At 39.1% G+C, this 24,032-nt stretch overlaps 1 protein-coding gene across 1 annotated transcript in view; it reads right to left on the bottom strand.

Annotated features, from left to right (window-relative positions):
* LOC120533789 (vascular endothelial growth factor A-like) overlaps positions 1-24,032 on the bottom strand; it is a 79,603-nt gene that overhangs the window by 37,230 nt on the left and 18,341 nt on the right. The window lies entirely within an intron of this gene.

A 24,032-nucleotide genomic window follows, 5' to 3' on the forward strand; every position in this document is an offset into this window, starting at 1 on the left:
CTGGATCACGTGGGGGCCGCCTTCCTGGTTGCTCTGGGGGCCACGGGTTGAGGGCATGGAAGCCCTACCCTGTAGGGGCCCGTGGTCACCGCCAGGAGGCTCCCCAATGCCTCCTGGTGTGGCGGAAGTGCTGGGGGGAAGACTTTGGGAGACACCCGGAGAGCTGCCGGGAGGACAGCCGGCACTTCCACCACGCTGGGGCGTGGCCAAGGGAGGAACGCCGGGAACACCTGGTGCTCATCCAGGGACTGTATAAAAGGGGCCGTCTCCATTCATTCAGCGCTGGAGTCGGGAGGAGGCAGAACGAAGCACAGAGGAGGTGTGGAGGCGGCCCGAAGAGAGGCATTTGTGGCCAGGACTGTGTATTTGGGGATTGTGCACTGAATTGGGTCTGTGTGACCATTGTAAATAAACATGTGGTGGTTGAGTAACAACATGTCCGCCTCTCTGTGTCCGGGCCAAGTCCGCAATATAAATAAAAATAGTGTATGAATTAGTAAATTATATATTTGTGATGGAATCAGAGGGAGAAGGTTTTATGAATATGCCAACATATAATCCTAAAAATTAATCAAATGAATCAAACTAATCAATTCACTTAAATGGGTAGAATCAATTCAGTAAAGTGAACTGAAATGCCCATCACTAATTGCACATCGGATGTTCTAGGTTTTTAAATAATCATTTAATTAAAAATAATCAATAACATAAAAGATGCAGTGGTCATTTAATTAAAAATAAACAAAATACAAAAAAAACCCAAAGACCTATAAATGTAATTGTTCAAATGTCTGGTCATTATTTCCAAATTTAGTTTTTTGCTTTTGTTAAATTTCATTTTTCATGAAGCTGCATATATAAAAAAAAAAAAAAAAAGTAGCCCTCTACTGAGATTCACTTCAAAGTATCCTGCCCTGGTCTTTTTGTTGACTGTACAATTTGCCTCACAAAAATGATGTATTGGTAAATATTTCAAAAAGAGGTTAAAAAATAAAAGTTCATCTAAAGATTTAATTATAAAATAGTAAGACAAATAAAAAATATAAAAAAAGAAATTAAAATAGATGATTAAAAGTTACAATAATAATAGTAAAAGGTTGTACAACTCTATTTCTTGAATGTTGTCCCTCCCACATAACCAAAGACGAATGTTAATCTTCTTCTTCTTCTTCTTCTTTCGGCTGCTCCTGTTAGGGGTTGCCACAGCAGATCATCTTCTTCCATATCCTTCTGTCCTCTGCATCTTTTTCTGTCACACCCATCACCTGCATGTCCTCTCTCACCACATCCATAAACCTTCGCTTAGGCCATCCTGTTTTCCTTTTCCCTGGCAGCTCTATACTTAGCATCCTTCTCCCAATATACCCATCATCTCTCCTCTGCACATGTCCAAACCAACACAATCTCGCCTCTCTGACTTTGTCTCCCATCCGTCCAACTTGAGCTGACCCTCTACTCATTTTTAATCCTATCCATCCTCGTCACACCCAATGCAAATCTTGGCATCTTTACCTCTGCTACCTCCAGCTCTGTGTCCTGCTTTCTGGTCAGTGCCACCGTCTCCAACCCATATAACATAGCTGGTCTCGCTACCATCTTGTAGACCTTCCCTTTCACTTTTGCTGATGCCTGTCTGTCATAAATTACTCCTCACACTCTTCTCCACCCATTCCACCCTGCCTGCACTCTCTTTTTCACTTCTCTTCCACAATCCCCATTACTCTGTACTGTTGATCCCAAGTATTTAAACTCATCCACCTTCACCAACTCTACTTCCTTGCATCCTCACCATTCCACTGACCTCCCTCTTATTCACACACGTATTCTGTCTTGTTCCTACTGACCTTCATTCCTCTCCTCTCTAGAGCATATCTCCACCTCTCCAGGGTCTCCTCAACTGAGTGCTATGTTAATCAGTGAGTCCAGATTGTGAGTAAGTGTGGGGGTGTGCATGAGTATATGCTACAAAAGACTGGCAACCTGCCCAGTGCTCTTGGGATAGGCTTTTGGTTCTTATAACAACACTGAATTGAGCAGGCTTAATACTGTTAATTCTTCAGGATTCAGAGGTATAGTATAAAAGACACTGAAATAAGATCAAGATTCAAATAGAGGAAAAAGAAATTAAAAAAAAAATAGGACAGTGGGATATTTAGCAGAGTTGGTAGTCCTGTACAAACCTCATTTTCAAAAAAGTTGGGACACCATCTAAAAATGCAAAAAAAAAAAAAAAACTAATCTGTAATTTGGTAATTCACTTGAACCTCTATGTAACAGGCAAAGGGACAAAGAAAAGTTTTCACTGACAAATTTAATTATATTTGTTAAATATAAGCAAATTTAGAAAAAGATGTGTGTAGCATTCCAAAAAAGTTGGGACCGTGGCAAGTTTACCACTGGGTCACATCCCCTTTTCTTTTAATTACACTTCTTAATCATTTGTGAGCTGAAGACACTTGTTGCAGTTTTTCAAGTGGAATTTTTGCCCAGTCTTGCTGTATACAAGTCTTCAGCTGCTCAACAGTCTTTGGTCGCTGTTGTCTGATTCTCCTCTTCATGATGTGCCAGACATTTTCAGCCGAAGACAGATCTGGACTACAGGCAGGCCAGTCAAACACAAGGACTCTACATCTATGAAGCCAATCTATGCTTTTGTAATTTGTGCAAAATGAGGCCTGTTGAAATATACATGGAGTTCCTGGGAAAAGACATCATCTTGACATGAGCGTTTGTCTCTAAAATTCCAATCTAAGCCTCCACATCAATGGTGCCTTCACATATATACAGATCCCCCATGCCATCACAAATGGTGGTTTTTGCACCTTTCATTGATAACAGTCTGGATGGTCTTTTTCATCTTTGGCATATAGAATCCGACATCTGTTTTTCCCCAAAAACAAGTTGAAACATGGACTCATCTGACCATAGAACATGTTTCCGTTGTCTTGGGCCCAGAGAACTCGTCAGGGTTTCTGAACAAAATCGATGTATGCTCTTTGCATAATACAGTTTCAGGGAGCATCTCTTGATGCAGCAGCAGAATATGTTAAGCGACAATCGTTCTCCAGAGTACTTCCGAGCCCATGTGGCTATGTCTGTTACGATAGTATGATAGTTGCTAATGCAATACCGCCTAAGGGTTCAAAGGTCACACACATTCTGTAGTGGTTTCTGCCCTGTGGACATTATGCGCAGAGATTTCCCCTGAATCTTTTCACAATGTTATTAACTATAGATGGTGACAGACCTAAATTCTTTGCTATCCTGCACTGAGAAACATTTGCTTTAAATTGACAGACAGCTGTCTCACCAAGTTCAGCACAAAGTGGTGAGCCACGACCCATCATTGCTTGCAAAGACTGAGCCTTTGGTGAATGCTTAATTTTATACCCAATCTTGATACCCACACCTGTTACCAGTTAACCTGCTGATGGAAGAACCTTACAGAATGTAACTTGTATAAACTTTACAGTCTGTCTTTGCATCTGTCCGAACTTTTTTGGGGCTCTATTAAACTTATACAGGCTTAGGGTTCAGCAAAGATGTGTCAGCTGCAGGGAGTTCTAGACTTTCTTCTAGATGAACATTGAGACTGATGTGTAAAGGACCTTTTCAGATATGGGGAAATCAACCTTTATACTCATGTTGTGTGGACACTGAAATCCCATTTAGAGGAGGACACTACACTGACCAAGTGTGCAGAGGGCAAAGAAGATATATTCATACCATCCAGGGAACTTATGGGAAATGAATACATTTATGTATACAAATATAGTTGGTTTCTCTTCTATATATAACATAACACACACTTATTTGAAATTGGTACATTTAACTGTCTAACACTTTCCCCAATAATTGAAAACACTTCTTTTACTTAATAGTCTTTTAATTTTACTTAATATCTGCTTTCACATTTCATCCATCTTGAAATTTTCCAAACTAACTTTTTGCATTAAAGGGCTGTGTGAGTCTCGATCCTAGTCCAGTACCTCTGGGTGAAAACCAGCAACCATTTCCAGATGGGATGCCATTTTGTCACAGGGTCCACTTATCCATACTTATTCTCAGCTAGTTTATAGTCCACAGTTATCTCAATATTTAATGCTGAGATCAGGGGAACCAAAATAAAAATTCCAAAGTAAATTAATGGAGATATGGACAGAATCTTATGGTGTGAGGCAGCAAAGCCAATCACTATACTACTATGTCACCTTATGTGTGCTTTAACCAACCCTTTTTTTAAGTGACATGCTAGTTTTCATTATAGATTTCCTGAAATGGTTTTAAGCCATGGTGCCACAGTTGACCATTGTGGCCAACATCTCCAAACTGCCCCAGAGTGACCAAGTGCTTTCTGTGACTGTTGTCTTTTCCATGGTTATAGGCCTCAGGATATTAGCTATTCGAAAATAATCCATTTTTTAATAAAATTGAAATAAATAAGCATGTCGGAAAATTAATGAATGGAAATATATCCTTAAAGCTTATTACATAGTAAAGATTTTATTAAAAATAAATTTGCTGATTTAATTTAGCAATATCAAATTAATGAATGGAAAGATTTCCTTAAAACGTACTACACAGTAAATATTTTATTAATTTGCTAACTTAATTTAGCAATGTCATATCTAACTGTACATACTGTATACATTTTAGCTATCTTATTGGTTTAACATGGAAAGATAGAGTATATAATTAAATTTCAATTAAAGAGACATTTAAAATAAAAAAACAAAATTGAGAAATATATTATCCATTCATTGCTTTCAATTAAAACTTTCATGAAATTTAAGAGGTATATCAATATCTTAAATAATTTAAATGGAACACTGTTTACATCTCATGGCCTAGACATACACATACTCTCTCTAAAATAACCCCCAGTACACCCCTGCACACTGCCTCTACTATTTCGCCATCTCTATTAGATATTGTTTGCCATCTTCCCTGCTGACCAAAACTGCACTTTCACACTGTCAGGAATAGATCTGCATTTCTGGGAATTGCTGTGTTGCAATTGAATCCTGTGAAGGCAAACGACTCCCCCGTTCTTATGTCTGCTCCACTCCATAGTCAATCCACAGCTTCTGATTAGAGTCATAAAAAGTCTTAGCACAAAATAGTACAGCCAGACTAAACGACACTTAATGAAACATGACTAAAATGGGCACCTCCACAGGGAATTCTGCATAACCTCTCTCCAAAGCACAGCCTAATTTGGGGGGAGAGTTCACTCACTCTTTAGAGGCCACAGAGGATCCAAATTTGAATGCCAGACTAATCCAAACCTCTGCCGGCTACCTGAAATGTACAGTATATTCATGAACAGTGTGGCAAAGGGCAAAGCATTCATAAATGTCCCATTTCCAGGAGCTGCAAAGGCAGAGAGCAATGTTCTCAGCTGAGGCCTGCTTTGATCTTTTAGCAATTAACAGCGGTCAGTGAAGTGCACAAAGATTTCTCCTCAACCATTAGCACTGAGAACAGCATTCTTAGTTTGTGCTTACTTGGCACAGCTTACCAAAACACTCCCTCTAAACCAGAATATCAGCTGTTCTTGTCAAGGAGCAAACAAAATGGTGTCCATCAGAATATGGCATAGATGTTTGGAAGGAGAAAAGATTTTTTCTACTTATGTTTGCATTTTTATTCTTCATTATTCCTCTCTTTTGCAAGTTTTAACACAGTTGAGAAGAAAATTGTTCAGGCATTACAGTATCTGATTTCACTCTTGTGCTCTACATTTTTGCTCCATGTCATTATCTGCTAAAACCATAAATGTTGCAACAATAAAGTGGTGCTGAGTAAATCAATCCTCTGCCTTGTCCAGAAAAAAATCTTGCTATCCTTTCTAGGACATGTTCTCTTTTCTAAGCATTTTCCCTCAATAATGAGAAATTTGTATGCCAAGTGTTAGTCAGACTTTGGTATTAATCTCCACCTAACATTACTTTGGACTGGTATACCTTCTTTTAAACGATCATCCAAAAATGAAAGAATAGAAGTGCACATGAAAAATTTTAATTTATTAGGCATCCACGACTATATCTCAGATCTTTAAATGAATAGTGGGCATGGCTTCTAGCTAGGAAACAAATCAAGGATCTTGTGCCACATTTAAAAATAAAATTGCCCGCAGTCAGAACTGGAGTTGGATCATTAGAATCAAAAGTCAAAGAACATGAAATTATAGTTTGTACAGTCAAATGTTCATAATAGCTGCATAAAGTAGAGTATGAGGGTATACATGTGAGAGTATGAGAGCTTAAAGACAAATATTTATTGAAAAAACATATCTGGCCCAAAAACTAACAGACTTTTCATATTTGTGATCTGCGTATTTATAAATGAACAGATGACCAATTGAACTTTAAAACTTTTAACAAATGGATACATATCAAGGAATTTCAAAGGACTGAAATGACAGACACTCTAGTCTTGCTGAAGCCAGACATGTGATATATGCTTGGAGACAACCAGAAGTGAATTTTGCTTAAAACTGGGTGTTCTCAATCCTACTTTTTGTAATAATTGATTGATTTGTATGGAATGATTACAATAAAATGAATAAATAAATTAAAAAAAAAAAAAAAAACTGGATGGGAACAGTTGGATGGCTCACTGAGCGTCACATTTCTAAACCAATCCTACACCTCACAAAGGTGTCACTCAAAGTCGGGGTGGTGATTTTGAGCTTCAAAGAGCAGCGGTGATCTTGTTAGCTTGGTCAGACAGAGAGTAAGCTTCCAATTATGATGAACTGTCTACAATCTACAGCTTAATTTCATAGTTGCTCTTTACATTCCATTAGTTACATTTCAAACTTTTTTTTGCTGTGTGATTATGTTTTATACTAATTAATGCAGTATAAAATAGATTGACTGACCAATTAAAAAAAAAAAAACAAAAACAAAATACCATCAATGCATACAATCTCAAAATATAACTCATAAAAGCATGGGATATTTCTGGTACATTAGCTAACTCACAGGGCAAGACCAAGTATGTATAATGTTACTTAGCTATGTTAAACATTTTTCCACTTCTCTTCCTCATGAATGTGTATTAAATAGATAGATAGATACTGTATTAATCTCCAAGGGGAAATTCACATAGTCCAGCAGCAGCATACTGATACAAAACAATATTACTTTAATAAAAATGCAGTGCAAGTTTAAAAATGCAAGGTGCAGAGTGCAAGACAGGTATAACAGAAAATAACATTATATAATAATGTTAATGTTTACCCACTCGGGTGGAATTGAACCGTCACATAGTGTGGGGGAGGAACGATCTCCTCAGTCGCTGAAGCTGCTCCTCTGCCTGGAGATGACACTGTTCAGTTGATGCAGTGGATTCTCCATGATTGACAGGAGCTTGCTCAGCACCCATCGCTCTGCCACAATTGTCAAACTGTCCAGCTTCATTCCTACAATAGAGCCTGCCTTACTCACCAGTTTGTCCAGGCGTGAGGCATCCCTCTACTTTATGCTGCCTCCCCAGCACACCACCGCGTAGAAGAGGGCGCTCGCCGCAACTGTCTGATAGAACATCTGCAGTATCTTATTCCAGATGTTGACAGATGCCAGCCTTCTAAGCAAGTATAGCCGGCTCTGTCCTTTCTTACACAGAGCATCAGTATTGGCAGTCCAGTCCAATTTATCATCCAGCTGCACTCCCAGGTTTTTATAGGTCTGCACTCTCTGTACACAGTCACCTCTGATAATCACGGGGTCCATGAGGGGCCTGGGCCTCCTAAAATCCATCACAGCTCCTTGGTTTTGCTGGTGTTCAGTTGTAGGTGGTTTGAGTCGCACCATTTAACAAAGTCCTTGATTAGCTTCCTGTACTCCTCCTCCTGCCCACTCCTGATACAGCCCACGATAGCAGTGTCATCAGTGAACTTTTGCACGTTGAAGGACTCTGAGTTGTATTGGAAGTACGATGTATATAGGCTGAACAGGACTGGAGAAAGCACAGTCCCCTGCGACGCTCCTGTGCTGCAGACCACAATGTCAGACCTGCTGTTACCGAGGTGCACATACTGAAGTCTGTCTGTAAGATAGTTCACGATCCATGCCACCAGGTATGAATCTACTCCCATCTCTGTCAGCTTGTCCCTAAGGAGCAGAGGTTGGATGGTGTTTAAGGCGCTAGAGAAGTCCAGAAACATAATTCTTACTGCACCACTGCCTCTGTCCAAGTGGGAGAGGGATCAGTGTAGCATGTAGATGATGGCATCCTCTGCTCCCACCTTCTCCTGGTATGCAAACTGCAGCGGGTCGAGGGCATGGCGGACCTGTGGCCTCAGGTGGTGAAGCAGCAGCCACTCCATGGTCTTTGTCACGTGAGACATCAGGGTGACAAGCCTGAAGTCATTCAGCTCACCAGGACATGATACCTTTGGGACTGGGGTGATGCAAGATGTATTCCAAAGTCTCAGGACTCTCCCCTGTTCCAGGCTCAGGTTGAACATGCGCTGTAGAGGACTCCCCAGCTCCAATGCACATGCCTTCAACAGTTGTGGTGATATTCCATCTGGACCTGCTGCTTTGCTGGCACGAAGTCTCCTCAGCTCTCTGCTTACCTGGGCTGCTGTAATTGTGGGTGGAGGTAAACTGTCTCCTATGCTGGTATCAGCAGAAGGATGGGTGGAGGATGCAGTACTCTGATGTGAGAATGGGTTAGAAATTGAAAGTGGATATAAGCACCCTCTACATAGCTGGTAAATCTAATAAACAGTCATGATTTCTGGGAGATGGAAGTGTAGTAGCCTTTTGTATTATTGAATATATCTGAAATGGAAATGTCTTTTTCTGACCATACTTCTACTGTTTCTTTTCATGCAAGTTCATGCTGTACAACATCCACAAGATCAGACCTTATCTGACAGAGAATGCAACGCAACCTCTGGTTCAGGCTTTGGTCTTGTCGCATCTAGACTACAGCAACTCACTTCTGACAGGAGTACCCACATGTGCTATCAAGCCACTACAGATGATCCAGAATGCAGCAGCCTGCCTTGTATTTAACCAGCTGAGATGGGCACATGTCACTCCTCTCTTCAGGTCACTATATTAGCTCCCTGTAGCAGAACACATTAAGTTCAAATCCCTGATGCTTGCTTACAGAGTAGTCAGTAGGTCAGTACCTGTGTATATGTAGACAATGGTGAAGTGCTGTGCTCCTTCTCACTCACTCAGGTCTACCAGAAATTGAAGACCCATCTGTTCTGTGAAGATCTGTCTAAATGAAACAAAGCAGGAACAAAAACTGTGCTGCAATACTTTATATTCTTGGTCCTTTGTTTAAGTTTAAATGCTTTATTGATTATAATCTATGCTTAGAAATGTATGAGTTATTATATCTTTTCACTTGTGGCAATCAACTTGTTACCTGTCGTACTACACTTACTGAACAAACTGGCCCTACCCTAATGTTGCTCGACTGTTTAATTCTTTTGTAAGTTGCTTTGGATAAAAGGCATCTGCCAAGCAAATAAATGTAAATAAACAGATTTTTGACATTTTATCACATATAATAAAGTTGTATATTTTAATACATCCTTTTAACGCCAGGTGGACCACTGCATATTCCTTCTAAACAATTCAATCTTAGTTGCATCAGTCCACAAAACATTTTCTCATCGGCATTGTGGAATGTCACGATGGTCTTTGCCAAACTTTAGGTGTATAGTGATATTTTTGTCTTTTGGAGAGCAGTGGCTTACTCCTTGGTGTCCTACTATTAACAACATGCCTGTTAAATGTTTTGTGTACGGTAGATTCATGAACAGAGATGTTACCTACTCTAGGGTTCTCTTTTACTTCACTGAGCATTCTGAGTTGTGCCTTTTGAGATATTTTGATTGGGTGCTCATTTCTAGCAAGAGCTGCCACAGTACTAAATCATCTCCATTTCTGCATACTTTATCGAATTGTGGACTGTTGCATATCTAAATTGTTTTTGCCTCACATCAGCAGATTCTTTTTATGAATAGCAAGCCCAAAATGTCTGCGTTTTTTTTTTTTTTTAATAGGTCAGAGTATCAGTAAACCACATCTCTAATCTTGTTTCATCGATTGGACTCCAGGTCTGCTAGCTCCTGATTCAGATTAGCTTCTGTTGAAGTCCAGGGGCGTACACATACTTTTTTCCAACCTACATCTTTGAATGTTTGAATGATATATTCCATATGTACAAGAAGAACACAGTAATTTGTGTGTGATTATTTAAAACAGACTGTGTTTGTTCATTGTTGTAATTTAGATGAAGGTCCAACAATATATTAAATACATCTCAATATATATATAATCCAACATCTGTCTGTCCACTTTTCACGAGAGAACTACTTAATGGATTTAGATCGGGTTTTTTCTATAATTTGCTTGAACATTCCGGTTGATTTTGTGACTGCTTTCATCATGCTAAGTATCATAGTTTGCTTGCGATACCGATTTATTTGTGCGAACCTGAGAGAGATGGAACGGGGCCCTCCTCACTCACACGCCAGCCTCGAGACATATCTTACATCCACTTAGCTAGCGAACAAGAGAACAACTTAACAGATTTAGATTGTTTTTTTTTTCTTCTATAATTTACTTGAACATTCCATTTGATTTTGCGACTTCTCTCATCACATTAGGAATCATAGTTCGCTTGCCGGAGTGATATATTCGCGTTAATCTGAGAGAGAGGCTGCAGGTTGTAGGGAGTGGGGAGCCGGGCAGGGCCCACCTCGCTGTCCTGTTTCACTAATATGGGGCAGAGCCACAGGACATGACTAGTTTATACATAATTTCCTATTTCCAAAGGGTTCACATACTTTTTTTTGTTACTGTACTTGATTAGCATTTACATCTTTATCAAAATAACAATGCATCTTCCTTATTATTTTGTTAAAAAAAATTTTAAACTCCGTTAATTCAACATTACTTTCAGTTATGCACTATTTCAACAGAGATTCAGGCCTCATTTGTTTGTACAGTGCCAGCTTCATCAGTCAGCATGCTGTTGACAATCAGAAAAAGATGCAAGCAGGCTAGTGCTAGGAGGGTCAGCATGCAATTGCTAAATGTGACATTCACAGTGATTTTTTTTCAGTTGTGTAAATTGACCTGAAGCCTTCACCTTTCATCAATCCAAGATACATAACAATAAATGGGAGTGATGACACTCTTAGTGCTACCTCTCTCACTCCACTCCCACTCAAACTTTTTCACTAAACTCTGTTTAGAATTGAATATTAAGTGCTGCTTCTCAGGGTTTTGTACAAACACAGACGAGAACTTATTAGTTCAAAACTTGGCAAAACATTTATAGAGCTGTTGCTAAAGAAATATTGTTTATAAATGACAAGGAATTTTTAAGGTATTTTTTTTATTCTTCTTTTTTCGGCTGCTCCCATTAGGGGTTGCCACAGCAGATCATCTTCTTCCATATCTTTCTGTCCTCTGCATCTTGTTCTGTTACACCCATCACCTGCATGTCCTCTCTCACTATATCCATAAACCTTCGCTTAGGTCATCCTGTTTTCCTCTTCCCTAGCAGCTCCATCATTAGCATCCTTCTCCCAATATACCCAGCATCTCTCCTCTGCACATGTCCAAACCAGCGCAATCTCGCCTCTCTGACTTTGTCTCCTAACCGTCCAACTTGAGCTGACCCTCTAATGGACTCATTTCTAATCCTGTTCATCCTCATCACACCAAGTGCAAATCTTAGCATCTTTAACTCTGCCACCTCCAGCTCTGTCTCCTGCTATCTGGTCAGTGCCAGCGTCTCCAACTCATATAACCTAGCTGGTCTCACTACCGTCCTGTAGACCTTCCCTTTCACTCTTGTTGCTGATACAGTAGCTCAAATATGTTGTTAGAAATGTGATTTTATTGTCCAAAGGAGTAAATCCCTAAACACTTCAAATGTAAAATATATCATTCTAAGAACATCTGAAAAATAGTTTTTATGAAATGTCAAAAATGAAACTGGTTTCTTCTGGGAAAATGTAGCCTTTTTGCTTGTTTTCTATTGGATTCCTGTATGCATTATTGAAAATGCACTAAAATAAAAACAAAATATATAACTGTGTCTATTTTTTTTTTAAGATATCTGCATTCCAGTCTTGTCCTAAATATTCCTTTTAAATCTAGGACACATGACACTTAAGCCCAATTAAGAACATCTAAAAACATAATGAGACCCAAAAGGATGTACAGAAATTAAAGGCATAAATAGTTTGTATTGGCTGGAGTAATCAAGTACTGTGATGTAAGAAGGTGCACTACTCGACAGACTACTCATTTAAATAATGCTGAGATTATGGGGAAAAACCCTTTTTAAGAGGTTCATTTGTGCAGGAGCAAAGTATAGTTTAGCCATAATATCATCTGTCATCTTAACCTTTTTCAGAGTGTAACACATATCACCAAGTTGAATATTGTGTAATTTTCTTCCACTACAGTTTCTTATGAAAGTCTGAAAGACCTACGAATGCCAGGTAAAGTTAGTAGTAGGACAATATGAAGAAAATACTGTAAAAATTTTAAATACAGTATTGTGGGGAAAAAAGAAAAAAAAAAACTTTCATTTTTTGTTATTCTGCAAATAGTTTTTCAACTGTATTGTGTTTACTGCCAGTGCAGCTGTGGTTATTTCTGTTGGTAATGTTTTAATGTTTTAAATCTACAGTACAGATATAATGTGCATTAAGGTTCCAATGAAATCTACAACAATAAGAAAGTTGCATTATTCTAAAAGAACCACAGCATTCATGTTATAGACTGTAAAAGGGGAACCAAACAATTAATCCGATTTTTCCTTCTTCTATTGTTGCTATGATGTGATTATTTGCACTTTCAGAATTGCAATCACTCCCCAACACTAGTTAGATGCACAACCTAAAATTACAGAAAAAACATTGAAGCCTGTAGTAAAACATCTGTCTTCTCTTTCCAAAATATGTTATCAAGCATTTTGAAATAAGCCACAGCTTGAATCAATTACAAGTCTCACATCTGGGCCCAAATGAAAATGAACATTAAACATACTCAGGTAAGTCTTGTTGTCATCTGAAGTATATTAAATGTTATGAATTCAAAAGCATGAATTGTGACACACTAAAAGTAGGTGCATTTACAATAAAATAAAGAGGTTCAGAGTTTTTAATAGACCTGTGCCTGTAGACGGCCCTTATTCATGTAATGTCTTACTTAATTCCATCTTTTTTTTGCAATGCATAATGTCAACAATGCTGGGAAAATGTAGTCAAGCAGCAGCAATTATAATAATGATTTCAAAAATGAGCAGGGCTATCAAAAATACAGCACCACACTAACCAACCAACAGGCTGGACTAATTGGAATAAATGACGTTGCGCTCATGATATGCATGACGATGGAGATTTTTTAAAAACCCTATGTGCAGTAACTTCTGCACATTGCACTCATGTTGGTTTCAAACAAAAGGATAAAGGAGTGCCAGAAAACTTAAAACAGACTATTTGCCAACACTACTTCAAAAGCATATCTGTTAAATTATCATAAACAAGCAATTATCCAACACATTAATACGTTACTCTTGGTAGTAAAGTGATCTCCACTATTTAATTTAGATATAAATGCATTTAAACTGTTTGTTTGAATGAACAGGAAAAAAAATTGATTGCAACAGTACCTTATATTCTTGCTGGTATTACTGTTTACCGTCAGTATTTTTGTTAATTATTCAAATTACATACGTAGCCCACAGGCATAACCCTAGTTTAGCATCAGACAGACGTACAATTTAATTTAATCACTACTGAAAACAATCTATATTTCTTTCCTATCATTACATGGTTCTCTAATAAAATATCCAATCATAAATATATGTCAATAAAAAGTTTATCAGAAGCCCCCATTGTCTTAGAAAGACAATAAAAAAATACAAGGGGCGTTAAATTATAAACAGGAATTTTCCTGCTCTGTTCTTATAAAGAGTGCAAGGTAGACGTGACTCACTGGACAAACACATACATATTTGAAATGCTCTTTTTGTCACACTTCCTCTCAGTTGAAATCAACACGTCAGTGCAGGAGCTACACAGTAGTGTTGCGCAGTGAATCATTATTCATTTTTTGACAAATGAAGGAGTCATTCAGATTTATTTGAGACTTAAAAATCAGTTTGGGGATGAGTGTCTCTCTCTCTCTCTCTCAGTCGATAGTGTATGATTGGTGCAAGTCATTCAGAGAGGGACTATCATCTCTTCGGCCGACATTTTTAGGAAGGAAGAAATTCAAGTCAAATGAGGAGGTTATTGATGCTGTGCAAGAATGGGTCAACATGCAGTCAAAAGACTTGTACTCTTCTGGGATTTAGGAGCTTCCTGAGCGCTGGAACAAGGGTACTGTAGTGGCAGGAGACTACATAGATGAATAGTGTGCACGTCGTTTCATCGTATTCAGTAAATGAAGTGTAGCTCATAAACGCCATTCGGAACTGCATAGCATCAGGCTTGGTGCTCTGTAATTTGTAATTTAATACTATGCCTTGAGAGAAAATTGTTAGTCAATGGTGAAACCAAAACCATTGGACTAAACACCAAATGCCAAATACATTATTCATATTTTTGCTTTTGTGCCACTGCATGAGGCCTAAATTAAATAAGTTTAATTTGTGATTTATACTTTTCAACGAAATTAAATTGTAAAACTTCAAGTTGATGAAAGATCCTTTAATTATTGAATTCAGTATTTTTAAGAGGAGATATAAAAATAATCTGAAACAAGATGAAGGAAGCAATAAACAAAATATAGTTTTTGAAGTAATAAATGATGACTATTAGTCCATCAACAAAAGTAAACTTTCCCATCCTGCTGACAAAAATGCTACAAATCAGCTTACTGTAAACCAGCAGAAGAGTAGATGGAGTACTAACTGACTGGTCAACTTACTTAGGCTAGTATAACTGCGTACTTACAGTTTACCGGCTTAAAAATCTAAAGACCTTGCACCCTTACTATTAGTAAATTGTGGGCTTCCAATAATTTATAATTGATGAATGTAATCTATTAAATTCAGTGTATTTAATGTGTCCCAATACAACTTGTATGATCCTGTCTCTTTCCTTTCCTGGTTCATTTGCTTTTCCTTTCATAAAGGCATTGCAGCATTTTGCAGTATGTCACTATGAATTTTTATATTGAATTTTTGATTCCAATCAATATTTAAGAAAAACTCAATATCATGATGTTCAGTACTTTTGATTTTTGGCAATTTCTTCTGATAGTTAAATAAGTCTCCACCATGACTGTGTTGACTCTGTCCATATGTGACCTGGTGGTAGTGCTGAACATGAGAAAAAGAAATTGAGCGAAGATCACAAGAGGAAGAGATGAGAACACAAACTGTGAGCTCTACTGTTTGGAAATGGTTTGGTTTTACCTGGGAAGACAGTGCACGCAATATAGTGTCCTAAGATAAAACATATTATTGCATATGAAGAGCCCATCTATATACGTGTGGCACCAGTAACATGCCTGTTTGCCTCTTGCAAAAAATGGGTTGCGGCTAAGCAAAGTTCCACAAAACGTTTTCTGTTCTGTTGCATAACATACGAGTGGACAGCGGCAGTTGGAAGCAGATAAGAGCTGCTTTGACTTACCAAACTGTAAAATACACTTTCGCCTAATTAACTTGTGCCCTAAAAATACTTGGTCAGGTAACAACACTAACCAGTAACTGACACTAAAAGTGAGACGCTGGCACACTGTCATCTATCCATTTCAAATGGTCTCCGCTAAGTACTGAAATGTTACAAGCAGAAACAAATACAACATCCTTTGTAGTTTCCTTTTATGTTAATTATTCAGTGTTCGTCTTATCAGTTATGGGGTAAACTGCATTACTGGTCATTTTATTTTGTTTTAAGTATTTTTTGTTTAGCGAGTGAATTGAGCTTTCTAAATTACAGCAGTTGTGGGTATTCCATGTATAGTGGATTCATGTTGCATTCAGAAATTCTTTATGCTGGTCATCTTTCTGTCTGTTATGGTCTGGTAAGGTTACGTAAATTGGAAAAAGCCAAATAAACAACTATGCTGTTTTTGATTAGAATTTAGTAATAAGATAATGCAAAATCAATTATTGAAATAAAAATCAGTGATTTCAGAATGGAAAACATTGTAATAGTGAGGTGTTACTTTTGCTCATTAGGATTGAAAGTTAAAGTTAAGTTTCGCTGGGTAGTTGCATTGGCTCAGTTTTCATCAAAATATTACTGCCCCCCTCAGATTTTTCCCCAAACACCAGCCCAGTAAAGTTCTTGTCTGTACTATAGAGAAAGAACAATTCAAGAAATTGAGCTGCCAGGTCGCAAATGCAGTACTTAGTATGCTGGTGAATGTCATAAAATGAATAACTCACACACAAATGCAGACATGAAAAATCAGGTACATGCAAATGTATGATTTGGAAACATTAAAAATAATTATTTTTTTTTTAAATAAAATTAAAAAAACATTTTTATAATATACATTCATTGAGATCTCTATATCAAAACCGTTTCCTTACATAAAAGTCAAACGGACAGAGACAGCGCAGTGTTTAAAGGGATGACATTGAGGGGCAGAGACAAAGACTGCCAAAACAGGCAAGGCGCTGAATACAATACATCCTATGAAAACTCAAACATAAGTACAGGAGATTATAAAAACTGTTCTTAAGCTGACTGTTTCTTTGAGCCATAGCTATTAATGAAATTGTTACATTTTGGAGAAAAAGTTTCCTTCTCTAATATTGCATAATTGTATTGTGAGAATATAAACACTCTGTGTGGAAGACTTCTAGATACATACCTATATGGAGTTGATCTTCAATCTTTAAGGCATATTAAGAACATACTGAGAAATATTAAATATCGTGTTTCAGCTCAAATATCAATTTAAGTCCATATCACCCAGCGCTAATTACTACTGGCATTCCTTGTCATAAATAAAACCAGTACATTCCTCTAAAGATAGCATGTATGCCTCAGAATTCAGTGTTGTGTGGTGTATCACTTGTTATCTATAAAACAGGAGGCAAAATTGGAAAGTGTCATCCATAAACAGTGCAGGAGAGGAATGGAAAAAACATTAGAGAAAATGATGCATTTTTAGTTATTCAGCTGTATACCAAATGTGCTATTTTTGGACAAATATTTTCATCAGCCTGTCATACAGTAGAGCCTACAGAGGATGCCCAGATGACTATGAGACCCCTGCCTCCTTGAGATTCAGCAGGCACCTCTGGACCATGGACAGCAACTTGAGAAAACTCCCCTCTACCGAGAGCCTGGACCTGTGGCCTACACACTGGAAACTCCGAACCCTGGACCTTAGGAATAACATGATCACCCACAGGAGACCCTGACACCAAAAGAAACTCCTCAATGAGTGGGGCCTCAACCTGAAACTGGAGAAGACTCCTATCTGGCTGGCCATCTTGGATCTCCATGCTATTTAACTAGTCTTTGTCAGGAGACAATTGATTAAATTGTTTATCTCAGCAATAAACTACACACATGGCCAACCCGGCCCTCCTTTCTTAAAAATATACTGGCCTGTTGTAGAAGTATGCAGTATGGCCAAAAATCCACACCACAGTATAATAAAAAAAAAATGACAGTTTAGGTACATAGAGGTATAATGCATTTGTATATAATTTTCAGACTGAAACATATTTTTGCTAGCAAATAACAAATGTACAAATGATTTGTTGTGCACACTGGTGCACCTCTTATCTATAGAAATATTGGTCATCACTTTGCTAATCAAATTGATCTGATAAGCATTGATTCACCTTTCGTAATCCAATAAGAGCACACACAGCGTCTTCCTGTTGGTATCGACTCCCCAAGCACATTGACCATAAACCAGTATAGATAATATTATTAAAGAGATATGCTCATTTATTACACACCGTTCACATACAAGTGCATACACTTTTAGACAAAAATACACTGACAGAAAATCACATTTACTGTTTCTTTTTTGCATGTAGACATTTACATGTTCTGTGTTGTATGTTAAATGTTTTTGAAAGTTTTTCATTAATTTATGGAAAACCGGTAATTTTTTTTTTTTAATCTATAATGGAAGGGGATTTTTTTTTGTTATAACAGACAAAACATATCTTCCACTCCTATCCTGTTGCTTATAATCACAAAAAAACACCACAACTCAACAGACTAAGTCTCCAGAAACAGTTGATTTACTTTTGTGCTTATTATGATTAGTTAGACATTCACTCTTACTCCATACTGTGATAAAGGACTTACAAAATGCAGTTCAAAGATAACTAAAATTATTCTAAATGCCCATCACTAGATTAAATTAATTCTGTTCAATTTTTTTTTTTGTTATTTATGAGGAGATCCTCAAACAGATTCCAAATTATTATAAGGATCTTATAGTCAATTACTTCATTATTGCCTTATATCCTTAGTTAAATACTCTGAAGAACTCTCCCCAAATTGCTGTATTCTTGACTGTCTTTCCTGTTGGTCAATTTTCTATTTTAATTCACCTTTGGTCCACTATTGAAGAATACGACACAGAGAACAAGTTGTGGCGAGTGGCTGGGGGAGGTACTCAGCCGGGACGCCCAGGAGGACCGGAGGAGGGCTTGCGGCTCCTCCAGACCACGAGGGGGCGACTGCCCTGGTTGCTTTGGGGGCCACGGGTACGGAGCTTTGAAGATCAACCCTGTAGGGGCCTGTGGTAACCGCCAGGGGGCACCCCGCTGCCTTTGGAGCCCTGTACCTCAGCACTTCCACTACACCCGTAAGTGCAGGGGGAAAGAGGACCGGGGATACCCGGAGAGCTTCTGGGTGCGCAGCCGGCACTTCCGCCACATGGGAGTGCCGGCGGATGAGTGTTGGGAAGCACCTGGAGCACATTTCCCTCCATTCGACGGCTGGAGTCGGGTGAGGAGAAGGACAGAGTCTTGGAGGACAGGCAAGGAGGCGGCCTGAAGAGAGAAAGAGGCAGTGTGAGGCCTGGACTTTGTGGGTTGTGTGCACTTTATTACTGTAAATATTAGTGTAAATAAACGTGTGGTGGTGCTTTTCAACATGTCTACCTGTCTGTGTCCGGGGGTCATTCCACAATGGATAGAATCACAGAACAGACACATAAAAATGGACCTTGGCTATAAACATAGAAATATGCACAATATGGAAATTTAAGGGGACTGTTAAAAAGAAAAATGTCTTAACATGTACCTGCATGACTTAGATACTTGCACAAGACTAATGGGGAAGGAGGAGTGGAGGGTGGCTGAGGGATTCATTCATAACAACAGCAACATTCATAGCACAACAATATCCCAGTGCTTTTCATTAAAACTGGGGTGACAACTTTTAAACAGTTGTTAAAGGTTTATAGGGTCATTAGTGTCATGTACAGTACCGTAAAATTCTTACTTGCATGTGCTAATCAACATTCAACAAGTTGCCACTCTGTGGCACCATAATTAGAGGATATAGCTACCTTAACTCTGTCTGATTGTATTTATGTTGATAAAGCAAGAATATGTCATACAATCACAGTGCATTTCTTGCTATGTGTTTAAACTTCCTCAAAAATGGAATTTTTATGGAGTGTATCTACACAGTTCCTTAAATGAGGATCTCACTTTCTCGCGCTGTCTCTGATTCTGTAGAAATTGCTAACTGTTGGAATAGTGCAATACAGTGATTTCCAAGTGTTGCCGATATGGTATCGCTCCACATATACTTGTCAGTTAGCTCAGGTGACTGCGAGAGGAGCTTCACTAAATACAAAACTCTCCTCAAAGACAGGTGTCACTTACTGAGCTCCACACCAACTGTCTCGTAATCGTGTACTTCACTGTGGATGATGGATGGCAGAGATGGAAATAAGCCCAACAAGCACAGCTTGGATTTAAAACAAATTGCACTGTTTAAAGGCATTAGAATGCTAAGCACTAAGCGTCTGGAGAATTCAGATATTTTAAGTTGCAAATTGCACTATTTATAGTTAGAATAAACTAGCTGTGTTTCCTGACTTCGTTTGTCAAATTTCCTAAGGGAATGGGCCTTGGCAAAATTGGCGTCAGTTAAGTGAATGTATCAAAAGTACTGCGTAACTAAATGAATGTTTTTCTGTATATGTATTTGGTATTTTTGTTTAAACCAGGAGCTAATATCAGTTCACTGGAGCCCCATACTCTTGAAAGTATACACACAATTGCCCGAGAGTAAAACATTTATGCTGTGGGTGCTTTTCCTGCTGACTGACTTGGAATTTTTTGGATGGGCTTTGGAAGACACAATATCACAGGAAATTGTATTATTTTGGATTGAACTAGATAACGCCTAAATATTGATTTATAGAAATATCATTCCTAGCTGATGCCTACAGCTCTTGATGTACTACCCTACTACATTTCAGCTTTTTAACTAAATGGGAAATAGTAAGTTTGTTGATGTGTGAGCAAGCGCGTCAGTCAGTTAGTGAACTATTAATTATGAGGACTAATGGAAATAATATCAAAACATCCATGAAAAAATTCTCAACTTATTTGTGTAGCATAATCAACATCAGATATCCAGTCGCAAACACAAGTATTGTTAAATAAGCTACTTACACAAAATCCTCTTATGAACAGTTGGGCAGCACGATCAAACAGGACTGAGCTTTTAAACTGAAGACCTCTCTTTCCCTTCATTCACTCGTTGTTAAGTCACAATGTCGCATTTCTGGGTTTTTCAATGGCAGTTTCTGAAACTGCACTTTTAAGCTGAATGTCAAGCAGTGGAAAACATAATGCTTAAGATGTTATTTAAGATTATATTGTAGTTGCATCTATCTGAATAGCAACCATGAAGAGCCAGGTCCATTAGCCCCTGGCCACAAAGAAACAACTAAACCAAAATACAAAACACAAAATAGAGAAATACAAAAAGTGAAGCCAAGGATGAAACATGACAAAGGGATTTTTAATCATGGTGTGAAATCACTTATCCTCGACAAGGATCATTATGCAGGTTGTGAAACTGAAGAGCTGCTGTGAAAATTCACACTGAACAACATTCAGAAGAAATAAGAGATAAAATAGAGAAACCACCAATCAAGAAGAGCGTACAAAACAACATTCAAATTTGAACAACATTCAAATGTTTGATCTTACCCATACTTACCAGTAGGAGAGGACGCTGGCATTGAATGTTCGCCGCTTCTCCCTTTGAGCTTTATGAGTTTTATATTACTAATTTATTATTTTACTTTTACTTTAGTTTTTAGTTAAAAAGTTTCATACTTTTTTTGTACTGTTTCATCGTCTGCCATGGGTTTTTACGGATTTTACCGAGTTTTATTAAGTTTTAGCTGATTACTCACTTGTTGCCCGGATATACTGTTTTATTGTCTGCCGTGGATTTTACGGATTTTATCAAGTTTTGCTGTCTACTCACCTGATGTCCGAATGCCCTGATGCCCGGATTTTCTGTTTTATTGTCTGCTTTGCATTTTAAGGCGCTGTCTGGATAGCATCTCTCCTTTCTTCCTCGGTCAGAATGGCGCTCAGTTATTCCAGCTCACAACTCCGCCGACTTAATCCCGCAACCACTCCTGAAATTAACATCTCCATCATTAAAGGACTTGGACTCCTTGGCCATCCTCGATACACTCATAGAGGCTCCGGTCGAAAGTTCATCTTCCATAACCAGCCAAATGGCTCTGCTCCCAATATTCCATCTTTCTGGTCACCTGTCGCACGTTTGACGCGTCATCAGAGCACCGTCATTCCAACTACTATCAACTCTGAAAGTATCGTGAGATCTTTGCACTCCAGCATGGGGAACACCAGAGCTATTGAGAGAAACACCGCCAGATTCTCACATCCCCACCTGGATTTATTTTGTGTAGTTGATTTTAAACTGCGTGGAGTGGATTGTAATGTTTTGCGACCAGTACAGAGATTGACCTCACAGTCATTAGTCAAATTTGAACTGTTTAACTCTCAATCCATCTGCAATAAAGCCACACTGATTGAAGAACACATCAGGGAGAAAGGACTTGACTTCATGTGTCTGACAGAAACATTGCACCAGTCAGAGGTTTACTCTGCCCTAAATGAAGCCTGTCCTCCTGGCTACAGTTACTTGGAAGCAGCTCGCAGCACTGGGCATGGTGGTGGCTTAGCTATCATCCACCGTCAGGATTTGGGGTTATCCCGTATCTTGATACCTGCAACATCCTCTTGCGAGTGCCTTGCATTTAAATGTAAGCCTCCTTTTCCCATGACTGTTCTCCTTACCTACTGACCTCCAAAACCCAACTCTGCCTTCATCCCAGAAATGACTGATCTTCTCACAACACTCTGTGCTACCTCTGCCAACATCATAATTCTAGGAGATATAAATATTCATGTTGACAATCCCACAGGTTATCTCACTGCTGATTTCCTTGAGCTATTGGATTCTCTCAATCTACAACAACATGTTGATGTCCCCACACATTCCAGGGGTCACACACTTGACCTGGTCATTTCAAATTCTGCCTTAATCAGTAACTTACAGGTATATGATCTTGGTATTTCAGACCACAAAGAAGTGTCAATGGAGCTGCCCATTTTTTCCCCCCATATCAAACTAAAACGACAGATACATTTCAGAAATCTGAAGAACATCAATGCTGATGCCTTGGCCCTGGACCTTAAACTTCTCTCCTCTGACCCTACCAGCTCCCTGTCTGTTGCTGACCTTGTGGACTTTTACAACCAGTCCCTGAGCAGTCTCCTGGACATTCACGCCCCCTTAACATCCAGGTCCGTCTCATTCTCGCTCAGCACCTTGGTACACCTGCGAACTGCGAAAAATGAAGACGGCTGGCCGTGTCCTTGAGCGGCGGTTCAAGGCCTCTGGGCTGACTGTCCACAAACAGGCTTATAGGGAACACAAGAGGGCGTATGCAGAAGCTCTGAAGGTTGCACGGTCCAAGTTCTATTCCACCATCATCAGCAACAGTTCCAGGAACCCCAAAAAACTTTTTTCAACTATAAATCACCTTCTCAAACCTCCTTCACCTGCCCACTCTGAGGCCACTGATGAGAGGTGCAATATGCACATAAATTTCTTCAAACAAAAAGTTGATAACATCCGCTTACACCTCTCCACCACGGATATCCTGCCCGCCCCAACTGTCGACCTACTGTCTGAGACTGTCCAGCCCCTTTGCTCCTTCTCTGTTGCCACACGGGAAGAGGTGGAGGATGTCATCAGGAAAATGAAACTGTATACCAGTTCCCTGGACCCTTTCCCTCAGCTTTACTGAGGGCCAACGTCTCTGCCGTCTCTCCACTTATCACCAGGATCATAAACCAGTCCCTTTTGGCTGGCCATATTCCTTCTTCACTAAAAACTGCTGTCATCAGACCCTACTGAAAAAACCCACCCTGGATTCTGAAGTTCTCTCCAATTATAGGCCCATCTCCAATCTTCCATTTCTCTCTAAAGTTCTGGAAAAAATAGTTGCAACTCAACTTCATGACCACTTCAAACTGAATAATCTGTTTAAAAGTTTCAGTCTGGTTTCCGCCCTGGCCATAGCACGAAACAGCCCTGGTCAGGGTCACCAATGATCTTCTGATAACAGCAGATACTGGTTCCCCTTCTTTACTCATCCTCCTTGACCTGACAGCTGCTTTTGACACAATAGACCACAACATTCTCCTTCACCGCCTGAAATACACCATTGGACTCTCTGGAAATGTTCACAATTGGTTAACATCTTACCTGACCGGCAGAACTGAGCACGTCGCCCTGGGCAGCACAAAATCTCATACCCACAACATCACTTGTGGTGTCCCACAGGGCTCTGTGCTAGGCCCCATCCTTTTTACCATCTACATGCTCCCCCTTGGAAATGTCATTAGCAGACATGGTTTATCTTTTCACTGCTATGCTGATGACACTCAGCTTTACCTCAGGACTACCCCCACCTCCTCTACTGCTCCTCTGCCAATATCTACATTGACTACCTGCCTGG

Source organism: Polypterus senegalus, chromosome 8 (assembly GCF_016835505.1).
Source record: "Polypterus senegalus isolate Bchr_013 chromosome 8, ASM1683550v1, whole genome shotgun sequence".
Taxonomy (NCBI): Eukaryota; Metazoa; Chordata; class Cladistia; order Polypteriformes; family Polypteridae; genus Polypterus; species Polypterus senegalus.